Source organism: Lucilia cuprina, chromosome 6 (genome assembly GCF_022045245.1).
Source record: "Lucilia cuprina isolate Lc7/37 chromosome 6, ASM2204524v1, whole genome shotgun sequence".
In the NCBI taxonomy this organism is placed as follows: domain Eukaryota; kingdom Metazoa; phylum Arthropoda; class Insecta; order Diptera; family Calliphoridae; genus Lucilia; species Lucilia cuprina.
The window spans coordinates 39,629,072-39,640,547 of NC_060954.1; positions in this window are offsets into that span (position 1 = coordinate 39,629,072).

An 11,476-nucleotide genomic window follows, 5' to 3' on the forward strand; every position below is an offset into this window, starting at 1 on the left:
TCTAGTCTATAGTCTAGTCTATAGTCTAGTCTATAGTCTAGTCTATAGTCTAGACTATAGTCTAGTCTATAGTCTAGTCTATAGTCTAGTCTATTGTCTAGTCTATAGCCAATTTTATAGTCTAGTCTATTGTCTAGTTTATAGTGTAGTCTATAGTCAGGACTATAAGTAGTCTAATCTGCAGCCTAGTCTATGGTCTAGTCTATAGTGTGGTATTGGGGGGAGATATCATCTTTGAAATGAATTATGTCTATGGGTATGCCACATGTCCCGTATTATTAAAATCAATATTATAACCTTTGAAACTTTCTTCAAGAAAACTTAAATCACAACATAAACTATTTTTAAAAATGATGATGAAGTTAAATCACGAAAAACCCCAAATTGTCAAATATGAATTATAATAACAAAATACCTATTTTGAATAACTTTAAACACGAGACTGCAAAGGCCAACTTATGAAGATGAACATGAAAAAATCACACTTTATTAATTAATAAAAAAATAATAAAATTTATTTAACATAAAAATAATAATGAATTCATTTTTTTTCATCATCTTAACCAAAGATTTGGTTGTCAAGTGTTAAGCCGATAAAAATTGTTAGATATTCCAAGAATTATAAATATCCAACAGCTTATAATAAATTATCTTTATGTTTTGGCCGCAAATTGAATAAAACATGTTATTTTTTTCATTCGTATAACGTGCCAGTCTTCAGACTAGTACGATAATCAAATAGAAATTGACAACAGAAACACAAAAGATGTGTTGTGAAATTAACAGGAAATAAAAAATACCAATCGAACAGTATTTTGAATTTATGCAAAAAAATAATTAAAAGAATATTAAACATAATTATGTAGTTCAGAAAAGTGAGTTAACTCTAGGTTAAATTTCTGATTTACTACATTGATTTAATATAGTACTTTTTATTTTGAGTTTATTTTTAGATCAACAACGTCATTTTCAAAGAGTCAAATATATTCGGAAAAAATTAACAATTCACGAAAGACATGTTGTTATTGTTGAGATATGTTTATGAACAAGTTGATTATTTAAACTACAGTAAACAAAGTTAACATATTCGGAGAAAAAGTCATTTCATATTATTTTAAATTAAAGAAACTTAAGAAAATTATATTAGAAAATTATAGACTATAGACTAGACTATAGACTAGACTATAGACTAGACCATAGACTAGACTATAGACTAGACTATAGACTGGACTATAGACTAGACTATAGACTAGACTATAGACTAGACTATAGACTAGACTATAGACTAGACTATAGACTAGACTATAGACTAGACTATAGACTAGACTATAGACTAGACTATAGACTAGACTATAGACTAGACTATAGAATAGACTTTAGAATAGACTAGTCTAGGAATTTTACTTATGTCTCTTGTATTTATAATATTATAAGTTTGCTAATCTTAGATAAAAAAACTTCTCGAAAGCATATCTGAATTGAATCGCAGATATCAAATTTTAACATACATATGGACCTAACATACATACGGACCAAGACGGACGTAAGTCTCCTAGAATTTGGTAATAATTAGATTTTTAGTAATGTACTAGTCAATTGACTTCCACGGATGCGCGGTTTTACTCCTATTATGTATTTCCTTTGGGTTAATTGTCGTCATTAGTAAATGCTGATAAACAAGTAATATTGTTCGTGCCCGCAAATGCACGAAGGTTTATATTCCATGGACAGAAGAGGAAACCATATTTCCGAAATTATTTTTAAGTGTTAAAAAACAACCGAAATTTGACAAATTAAAAATGTACATATACATACATATACCGAAATGATTTTTGCTCACCCCCAACGGCATTTGCCAGGTTCAGACGTTTTGTATGAATGAATTTAAATTTGTATACACAATAATACAAAAAAATATCGAACAAAAACAACAACATATTAAACCTAAATAAAAATCTGCCAAGTCATTGCGATTACATACACATAAACACAGAGGGATCAAGTGCCGGACTACATTTTAAAGTACCAATAACACAAACATGGTCTTTTTAGTCAATAGTCATTGTGACTCATTCTGTAGAGTGAAAAAAACAACAACTAAATAAGTGACTGCCAGCCAACATAACCACCACCAGCCGGTAAAAAATGAAAAAAAAAATAATATATCTCTTTTTCGCAATACGTGCGATAATTAAATCATTTGCAATTAATAATAGAGGATGGGGGATCGAATCATATGCTCTCTGCTATTGATCTAAAAATGGGAACACCTTCACTTTGGGGTTTTTCTTCTATAGTTTTGTTGGTTTGTTTCTTTGTTGAGGTATAAGAAATGTTTGATATTGTTATTATACCCTACACTTAAATTTAAGGGATATTAGGATTTTTAGGTTTAGATACATATAGATAGATAGATAGATAGATAGATAGATAGATAGATAGATAGATAGATAGATAGATAGATAGATAGATAGATAGATAGATAGATAGATAGATAGATAGATAGATAGATAGATAGATAGATAGATAGATAGATAGATAGATAGATAGATAGATAAATAGATAGATAGATAGATAGATAGATAGATAGATAGATAGATAGATAGATAGATAGATAGATAGATAGATAGATAGATAGATAGATAGATAGATAGATAGATAGATAGATAGATAGATAGATAGATAGATAGATAGATAGATAGATAGATAGATAGATAGATAGATAGATAGATAGATAGATAGATAGATAGATAGATAGATAGATAGATAGATAGATAGATAGATAGATAGATAGATAGATAGATAGATAGATAGATAGATAGATAGATAGATAGATAGATAGATAAATAGATAGATAAAACGACCTGAACAGTTTCGAAACTTTAAGACCAAGTTTAACTTTTGACAGTTGACAAAATAAACTTTTAGATGGCAAACAATTAATTTTCTTTCTTCTTAATTTACATTTTAGATTAATTTTTTTAATCATTTCATTCATAAATTTTTTAAAAATAATATTTTTTAGGAGTTCCTACAATTTTCATTGTAGTGTACTTTTTTAAATCGGTTTTACCCATCCACTTGCTATTAAGTATTTGTTCAAACATATTAATATGTATGATTAAATTAGATACAATGACATTTCTTTTATCTAATAATGAAAAATGTTAACAAAATATCCGTGATCTTTATCTGGGTTAATACGACAATGACTATTAGTTATATTTAGAAAAGTAATCTACTTTTTTAAGTTTTTTATTAGTATTTATTTTCTCAGAAATTTTCAAATGGTTTATATTACAAGTGTATTTTGGAAAATTTATTAACTTTACTAAATTTGAAAGGGGATGGAAAATATACAATGATAAATATTTACTTTTAAATGATTATTTCCTTCATGACCCATAGTTTTTTTAAGAAAGTACATTACTAAGTTTTAACACAAATCTTAACATGATTAAAAATACTAAATTACTTGAAGATTTTGATTTCGAAATGGTACCATAATGTCTGGCAATTTCAAGCAAAAAGCCCTACTCCGATTGGAATCAAATAAGATCTTAAAATAAATTATAGATATGAAAATTGGATTCTTGCTATATTTGTTATTAAGCTACAGCAGTAAAAGTTTGAGTCGAATCAAATGATATTGACATTTTTATATCCACCACCATAGGCATCGAAATATTGGTCTGAGACCAACAAATTATGTATGAATGTATACTTAAGTTTCTTATTAGATTCGAAGAAGAGTTCAAAAGAAAAGATGTAAAAGGTTAAAATTTACAAATATTTTTCATTAACGTAGGGTTTGTAAGATATTGAAATTGGGCAATATTGGTTGTACTTGGATTTCACCTAGTCCCCCTGCAAATGGCCTCCGAGAAAACACTTTAAACACTCATAACTGTTTTCAAAATAACAAGTTTTATAGGAAATAACAATAACTCTTCTCAAAGTGTTTATGATAATATCGGTCTATCATAGACCATTCCAGCAAAAATTCGGTAATGGGTTGTACTTATAAATGACTATTTGCTTGCCGTCGGCATTACTTTGAAATACTCGAGTAATGACTTTCTTTCTTTTCTTGGTTCAAGGGCGAACGCTATTGAAAATTGTTGAAATCGGTCAATTATTTCGCCTAGCCCCTATACATCCGTATCCACCGAATCGGGCCTTTCGGCTCATAATTACTTTAAATGCTTTATTATGTCAACAAAAATCTGCAGAACTTAGTTTTATAAAACGATAAATGACAGTACTAATTTTTATAGTGATCGGGCCTTATTTGACCCCATACAAAGTCCCCTTCAGAAATTATCTTGAAGTTCAAAATTCACTTATAATTTCTAATAAAACGATTAAAATCTACATAAATAACTTTAAGGTAGACTTAAATTCCTCTACCAAAATTTATAAGGATAGGCCCATATTTACCCTTACTCCCCTATGAGCCCTCTTGTAGAAAATCTCTTTTTTTGTCAATAATACGTAAAATATTCCACAATACGGTTAAAGAATATTTTTTTTAAATTATCCACTTTTTTTAACATACTGACTGGTACATTGACATTCATACTTGTTTAATTTATATAAAAAGAAAACAACATTAACTTTGTATCTGAAAACCACTATTTAACGCACAATAAAATGGCTAAGCAGCGGTGCAGTGAGCAGAACATTTAACTAACAAACCGATGTCCCCTGTTCGAATTCTTTCGTAAGGCTCCTTTATCTAATTGAAAACAAATCAACTTACTCAACAATTTCTTTGTAAGCAAAATATACTTCTTTAACTCCTTATTAGTAAGCGAGCGTAGAAGTACTTGTCTGCAATGACATCACAGCTCTGTTAAAATAACGAGTTAAAATGCTAATGAAGAATTAGTGAAAAGAGCTTTTATTAGCATTTTAACTTATTACTTTTCAATGCAAGTTTTTCCGTTAAAGTTCATTAAAAGTGTCGCTACAAACAGAGCACATCACTTGCTCACTAGTACCATAGCTAAGCAGCAAAAAAAGAACTTCCAAAGAAGCGAAAAAGAAATGGAATTTAATACATGGAAGTGATCAAAAAGACCTGAAAAAGTTATGATTTTAATACAGACTTGTCATAGGAGGGATGTCCTTTTTATTTGATTCCAAATTCATTACATCTGAAGTCATTCTCGGGAAGTTTAGGTGAAGTGGAAGAATACAACTAATTAAATAATACAATTTAAAAAAAAAATGATAATTTTTAGCTTCTTTGGAAGTCGATAAACTTCACTTCTACAGAAGGTAAAAAAAAAATCATTTAGTGCCACTTTTGAAGTGGTGATAAATGTCATTCTTTTAGAAGTACTTCGTTGTACTTCGGGTGTAGACTTCGTCATTGATAAGTTTTATATAAATCAAAATCTCTCTACCTAATTTTATAAGAATCGGTCTATAGTTGCTTTTAAATCTTTTTATTTAAGAAAATACTATAGTAATAAATGACAGACAGATAAATACATATAACCAAAACATCACAGATCCATAGTGTTATTTAAGAAAATGATTCAAGTACAAGTTACTATTTTTCGATGTTTTGTTGATCCTTTTAGGGCGGGTTTCTTACTACTCAGTTAATCTAGGCTTAACTTGCTGTTAGATTAAACTCGGAACAAATTTAGGTGGACTTCAGTCATGGATTTAAGTTCAGTTAACTTTGTTAGTATTGCCAACTTTTCACTCAAAAACATAAACAATGAACAGCTGTTTTTGCAAATAACACTTTTGTAAAATGAAAAATTAACTTAAGTTTAATTAACGTTACTGATTACTGAAAAACATAAAACAAAAACATATTAAACTAGGTTTAAACCAAAAAAGTAATATGCTGGTTCTTAATCCACAGACCACTGCCTTTTGTATTACACCTATTGAAATGTTTGTATCTGGAGCCGAAATGAAATGATAAACGATCGTACAAATGGATTAACAAAAATATAGCTTAAAAATTTATAAATATTTCGAGTTGGAGATTTCTTTCTGAAAATGACTTTAACGCTAATAGTTGGCTTTAAAATGCAATTGCAGCGATAAAAATCGACATGAACTAGTTTTGTGGGAGGAGACCCAACATCTTTCGTAATGGATCCAGATTAATTAAATTAACATTAAAATAAGAACAATACTAATTGCTTTAATTTAAATTTAATTAATTGTTAATTATTCGTTAATTTCGACACTCAATATAAAAAATGGCATGTTCGTTAAAACGGAAAGCTACTGTATTCTTCCTAATTCCGTCTACCAAAAACGTTACTTTTTAAAATCTGATAATAAAAAGGGAGATTCCATAACGTAATGCAAAACACAAAAAAATCTTATAAATCATGATCTTTCTCACTTAATTTGTATCTGTAGTGGCGGCTGTCGATTCATTGACTGGTAGTTTGTGTGGTCTGACTGAATCATAATAAAAATATTTTCCATAATTTAGTTTTTTTTTTTTTTAATTTTTGTAAATATGCCACTACACTGTGACGTCACTATAAAGTGAAGGTAAACAGTCAATTAAAAGTGGTGGATAAGAGCGTGTGCCAATAATACCAAAATAAAATAAATTATTAAAACAATAACATCACCGATTCTCTGGCATATATGAATCGAAATTTACATTTAGTAGATTATTGGTGGGAGCTTAGTAGTTTGAAAAAAAAAAATAACCACAAAATTTTATATAGATACATGTTAAGATAATGTAAATAATTATTTTCTATGATTAGATTTGCGTTGTAATTTTCTATTTCATCTACATAGAGTGAATGAAGTAAGAAACAATATTAAGGGTCTTCATAGAAACGTTAAAAAGCAATACAAAATGTACATTTTCGATTTTACACTGTATTTTTCACAAATTGTATGGAATTTTACGTTGACAACACTGAATCATTTGTTCAATTTGTGCAAATGAGAATGTTTGAACATACGTGTTTCATGAATACCCTTATTACGTTTAAATACAATGAATAAACATTATTATAATGGAATAGGAATTGGTAATGTGGAATTTTAGATATACTCTTTTAAAAATTGATTATTTTTGTTAATTTTCCGTCAATTATTTCAGAATTCTCTAAAAATATGTAAAGATAGAAAATCAGCTTAAATTAAAAGCTTTCCCGCTTCATCTTACTAACTAACTAACTAACCAACTAACTAACTAACTAATTAACTAATTTACTAACTAACTAACTAACTAACTAACTAACTAACTAACTAACTAACTAACTAACTAACTAACTAACTAACTAACTAACTAACTAACAAACTAACAAACTAACAAACTAACAAACTAACTAACTAACTAACTAACTAACTAACTAACTAACTAACTAAAAACTAACTAACTAACTAACTAACTAACTTGCTAACTAATTAACTAACTAACTAACTAACTAACTAACTAACTAACTAACTAACTAACTAACTACCTAACTAACTAACTAACTAACTAACTAACTAACTAACTAAATAACTAACTAACTAACTAACTAACTAACTAAATAACTAACTAACTAACTAACTAACTAACTAACTAACTAACTAACTAACTAACTAACTAACTAACTAACTAACTAACTAACTAAAAAACTAATTAACTAATATACTAACTAACAAACTAACTAATTAACTAATATACTAACTAACAAACTAACTAATTAACTAATTTACTAACAAACTATCTAATAAACTAACTAACTAATTAACTAACTAACTAACTAACTAACTAACTAACTAACTAACTAACTAACTAACTAACTAACTAACTAACTAATTAAGGTCTGAGTTGGGGAACAACTCTCGCGTCATCGCGAATATTTCTTAAACTTGACAACGGTCTACCATCGCCCCTGAATCCTTCAATAAAGAACTCAAGTGGCAATTTTTGACATGGATCTGCCGGTCCATGTACAAGAACTTTGCTGAAGTACTCGAGTTTTCTAATCTCTTGCCATAGTAGCCCCGTTGCGGAATGGCAGGCTGCATAGGCTCAAGCCCAATGCACACCCCGACAAGGAAAAAGCAATCACTAGTCAATAGAAGGGGGTGTCAAGTCCCAACATCAGGTGAAAACTATCTTCGGTTATACTGGAGGATGAGGATGGTCATCCTCCACATAAAAGATTGCATTATTCAAAATGAAATCCTCATCATCTAATGACCCATTTCAGTGCATTCCTTAACCCCTTTAAGCCCGCTCAACCACGCAACTGCACTACTTGTTTTGACAACAGCACCTAGAGACATATTTGGTAGTCTGAAATACCCAACATAATGGATCAGGATACTTCTTTTATGAACCGATAATGTGACAAAGGAAATATGAATTCCAAAGTCAATAAATTTCAATAATTGCCACAACAAATAGTCACGTAGCATGTATCAATATATCCTATTGAGATGGCAACAGCACCGAAGAACTTCCCCGAACTGCAAAATGCATACTAAATTATTACTAATCTCCAATATATGGGGCTTTCGTAATCGTTCACCAATTCAACACAACCATTGAATACTAACGTGACAATTCCCCAGCATATACCGGTGTCCCATAACGCGACCCAAAACCGATCGAGTTCAGGTATCCAACATATGCTGCTTTATACACAGACCTGTTCGAAGAGAGAATTATCCAAACCATTAGTTATAGGATATATCAGTCATTAAACCAACATTCTCTCCCCACGAATTTGCATTTAAACCACAGACACTACGTGGATCCCGAAGGAACCTCAACCAAACTGACCAGCCAGGATAACTGGCCACCAGTAGTACCAGATTATGTGGTGCTATAGTTCGACCTCTTTTCAATCTATGCATGGACTAAGCCAGGCGATAGACTGTAAACGCCAATTTATAGTCCCGGCCGACTAGATGTATTGGTAACACCCTTGTTCCTCGGGATTGCAGTAATACCAAGGTGATGGTTTCACCTCGCGAGGAGGCAAATAATACCCAGTTAAACTAAGATTACTGATTACTGAAAACACACAAAACATATATTAAACTACGTTTAAACAAAGAATATAGAAAAGTTATTTAGGGCGAGTTTTTCTGATTAAGATAAACTTTATTCTTGGGTTATATCTAGTTTAATATATGTTTTGTGTTTTTTAGTAATCAGTAAAGTTACTTATTTTCTTAGTTTAACTGAGTGTAATTGGCCAATTAAACCTAAGTTATAAATGAGAAAACACAATCAACTAAAACAATAACATAATGTATAATAGTAATTTTTTGATTTCTTTTATCAATATTATTATTTTAAATGTTTATTTATATTCTTTCTAAAATTTGAAATTTTACAATACTGATATTTGCAAAAAACAGCTGTTCATTGTTTATGTTTTTGACTGAAAAGTTGGCAATACTAACAAAGTTAACTGATCTTAAATCCATAACTGAAGAACACCAATCATCGGTTAAAGTTCGCCTAAATTTGTTTCGAGTTTAATTTAACAGCAAGTTAAGCCTAGTTTAACTATGTAGTAAAGAAACCCGTCCTTAGTTATTTGAGAAAAAAAAATTGTTTAAAAAACAATTTTATTTTTTGAAATGTTTTCAAAATAAAATGTTTCTATGGAATCAAGTTATTAGAAATAGCTTATAGCTAACCAAACTTATTAGATATAGGGTACTATATTTTTAATCATCCCCCATAATAATACTAATATATTGTTCCAAAGTTAAGACAAGTACAGTAATGGGTCAGGTAAAATTTCGCATGTATTTTGTTGTTTTATTTTTAAATTACTGGAAGCTGTAAATCCCCACAAAAAAAACAACAATGAATGGATACAGATTGTTTATACACATATTTGTATACCAAAGAAATTTGTATAAGTTTTTTTTTTATTAATGAACTCACTCGCCTATAAAATATTATGTGAAACGATGATGATATAGTCAAAATATTATCCAAAAGGTGTTAATAAAATCTATTTTAAACAAAAAAAAAAAACAACAACTTTATATAATTTCTTAAAATAACTTAGTCATTCCAAGAAACTTTGAAAAATTTATGAAACAATTGTTGGAAAAAAATACTTAATTTTAAAAATAGAAACAAAATAAACCCCTCAGGATATTTGCAAGATTTCAAAATTTTCTTTAAATTGTTAAAGAAAATTTCCTCTTATGACATATTCTTTTTAGTTTTGAAATTAACTATAATAATTTTTAATCTAAAATTTATCTCAAGCTTAAATAAACATTAGCTTAATTTGTTGTTGTTGTTTTTTTTACAAATTAGTATAATTACATTTTAATTAAAATTGTTTTTATACAATTTAATACTAGCAACTCATTCACGTGCTATAATACTTTTAAATTTTATGGTTGTTTTTTATATTTATGAGTTTACGGTGATTTGTCGTTTTTTTATAACAAAAGCAAACCACACATTTACAAACATATAAGTTATTTTATTTTTTTAAAAAAAAATTCAAATATTATTAATTTATTATTGTAACGGAATTCACACGTTATATCCGAAAGACAGTAGCAAAAATAAACTAATAATAACAAAGTTATATTAATTTTGGGACAAACCAAATTAGGCAAAATCTTATTTATAATTAAAAAAAAGTGTTTCTGCCACATATGGAAAGTTACCAAAAGTATTAAATCATGTCTAGCTTATTTATAGCTTTTTTTTGAAAGAAAGTTATTATTAAAATACTTTTTATTTTACACATATAAAATTTGCTATTTTATTAAATAAACAAACTATTCAAATATTTCATAATGAGAGGATTGCCGATTCTGATGCGTTTCGCTAGAAAACATACATATGTCTAGGATATAAGCATTAAAAGGACTAATCGACTCACATATTAGGCAAAGACAGCGGCTTTCAACTAATTAACATGCCAACCTATAAAATCAACAGCTTATAGAGAGACAGCTTAATATGACGTTGCCTCTGTTATAAAAAAGATTCCTTAAGTCTATAAAGTATACTATGGGAGCATTTTCAGACACGTAAGATGCCTTCAAAAAGGTAAATACTTCTGCAATACAACAACGTAGATGTTGATGAGTATATCAGCAACTACCCAGCAGTTCGACGGGACAGTCCCGAACTGACCACTTAACCTAAGACTTGTGGTGGCCCCTAGCCACCTGACTACTCAGGTGACCGACTATTTTAACATGAGCTTGTCCTACGAGGAAGTCAATCGTCACTCAACACCCTACAAAGAGACAGTAAAGAGACGATTGCCTCCGCTCTCGCTTACAAAGGGGACACTAAAGTGACGACAGTCTTTCGGAAGTACAAAAAAAAAAACACAACTTTTAAGTTGTTACTTGAGGGACAGTAAAAAGACGACTGTCTTCACTCCCGCTTACAAAGATTACAAAGGGTACATTCGTGACAAATGAGCCAAAACATACAAATTAAGATTATCCAGGTGGTTAACTATTAGTAGAAATTACT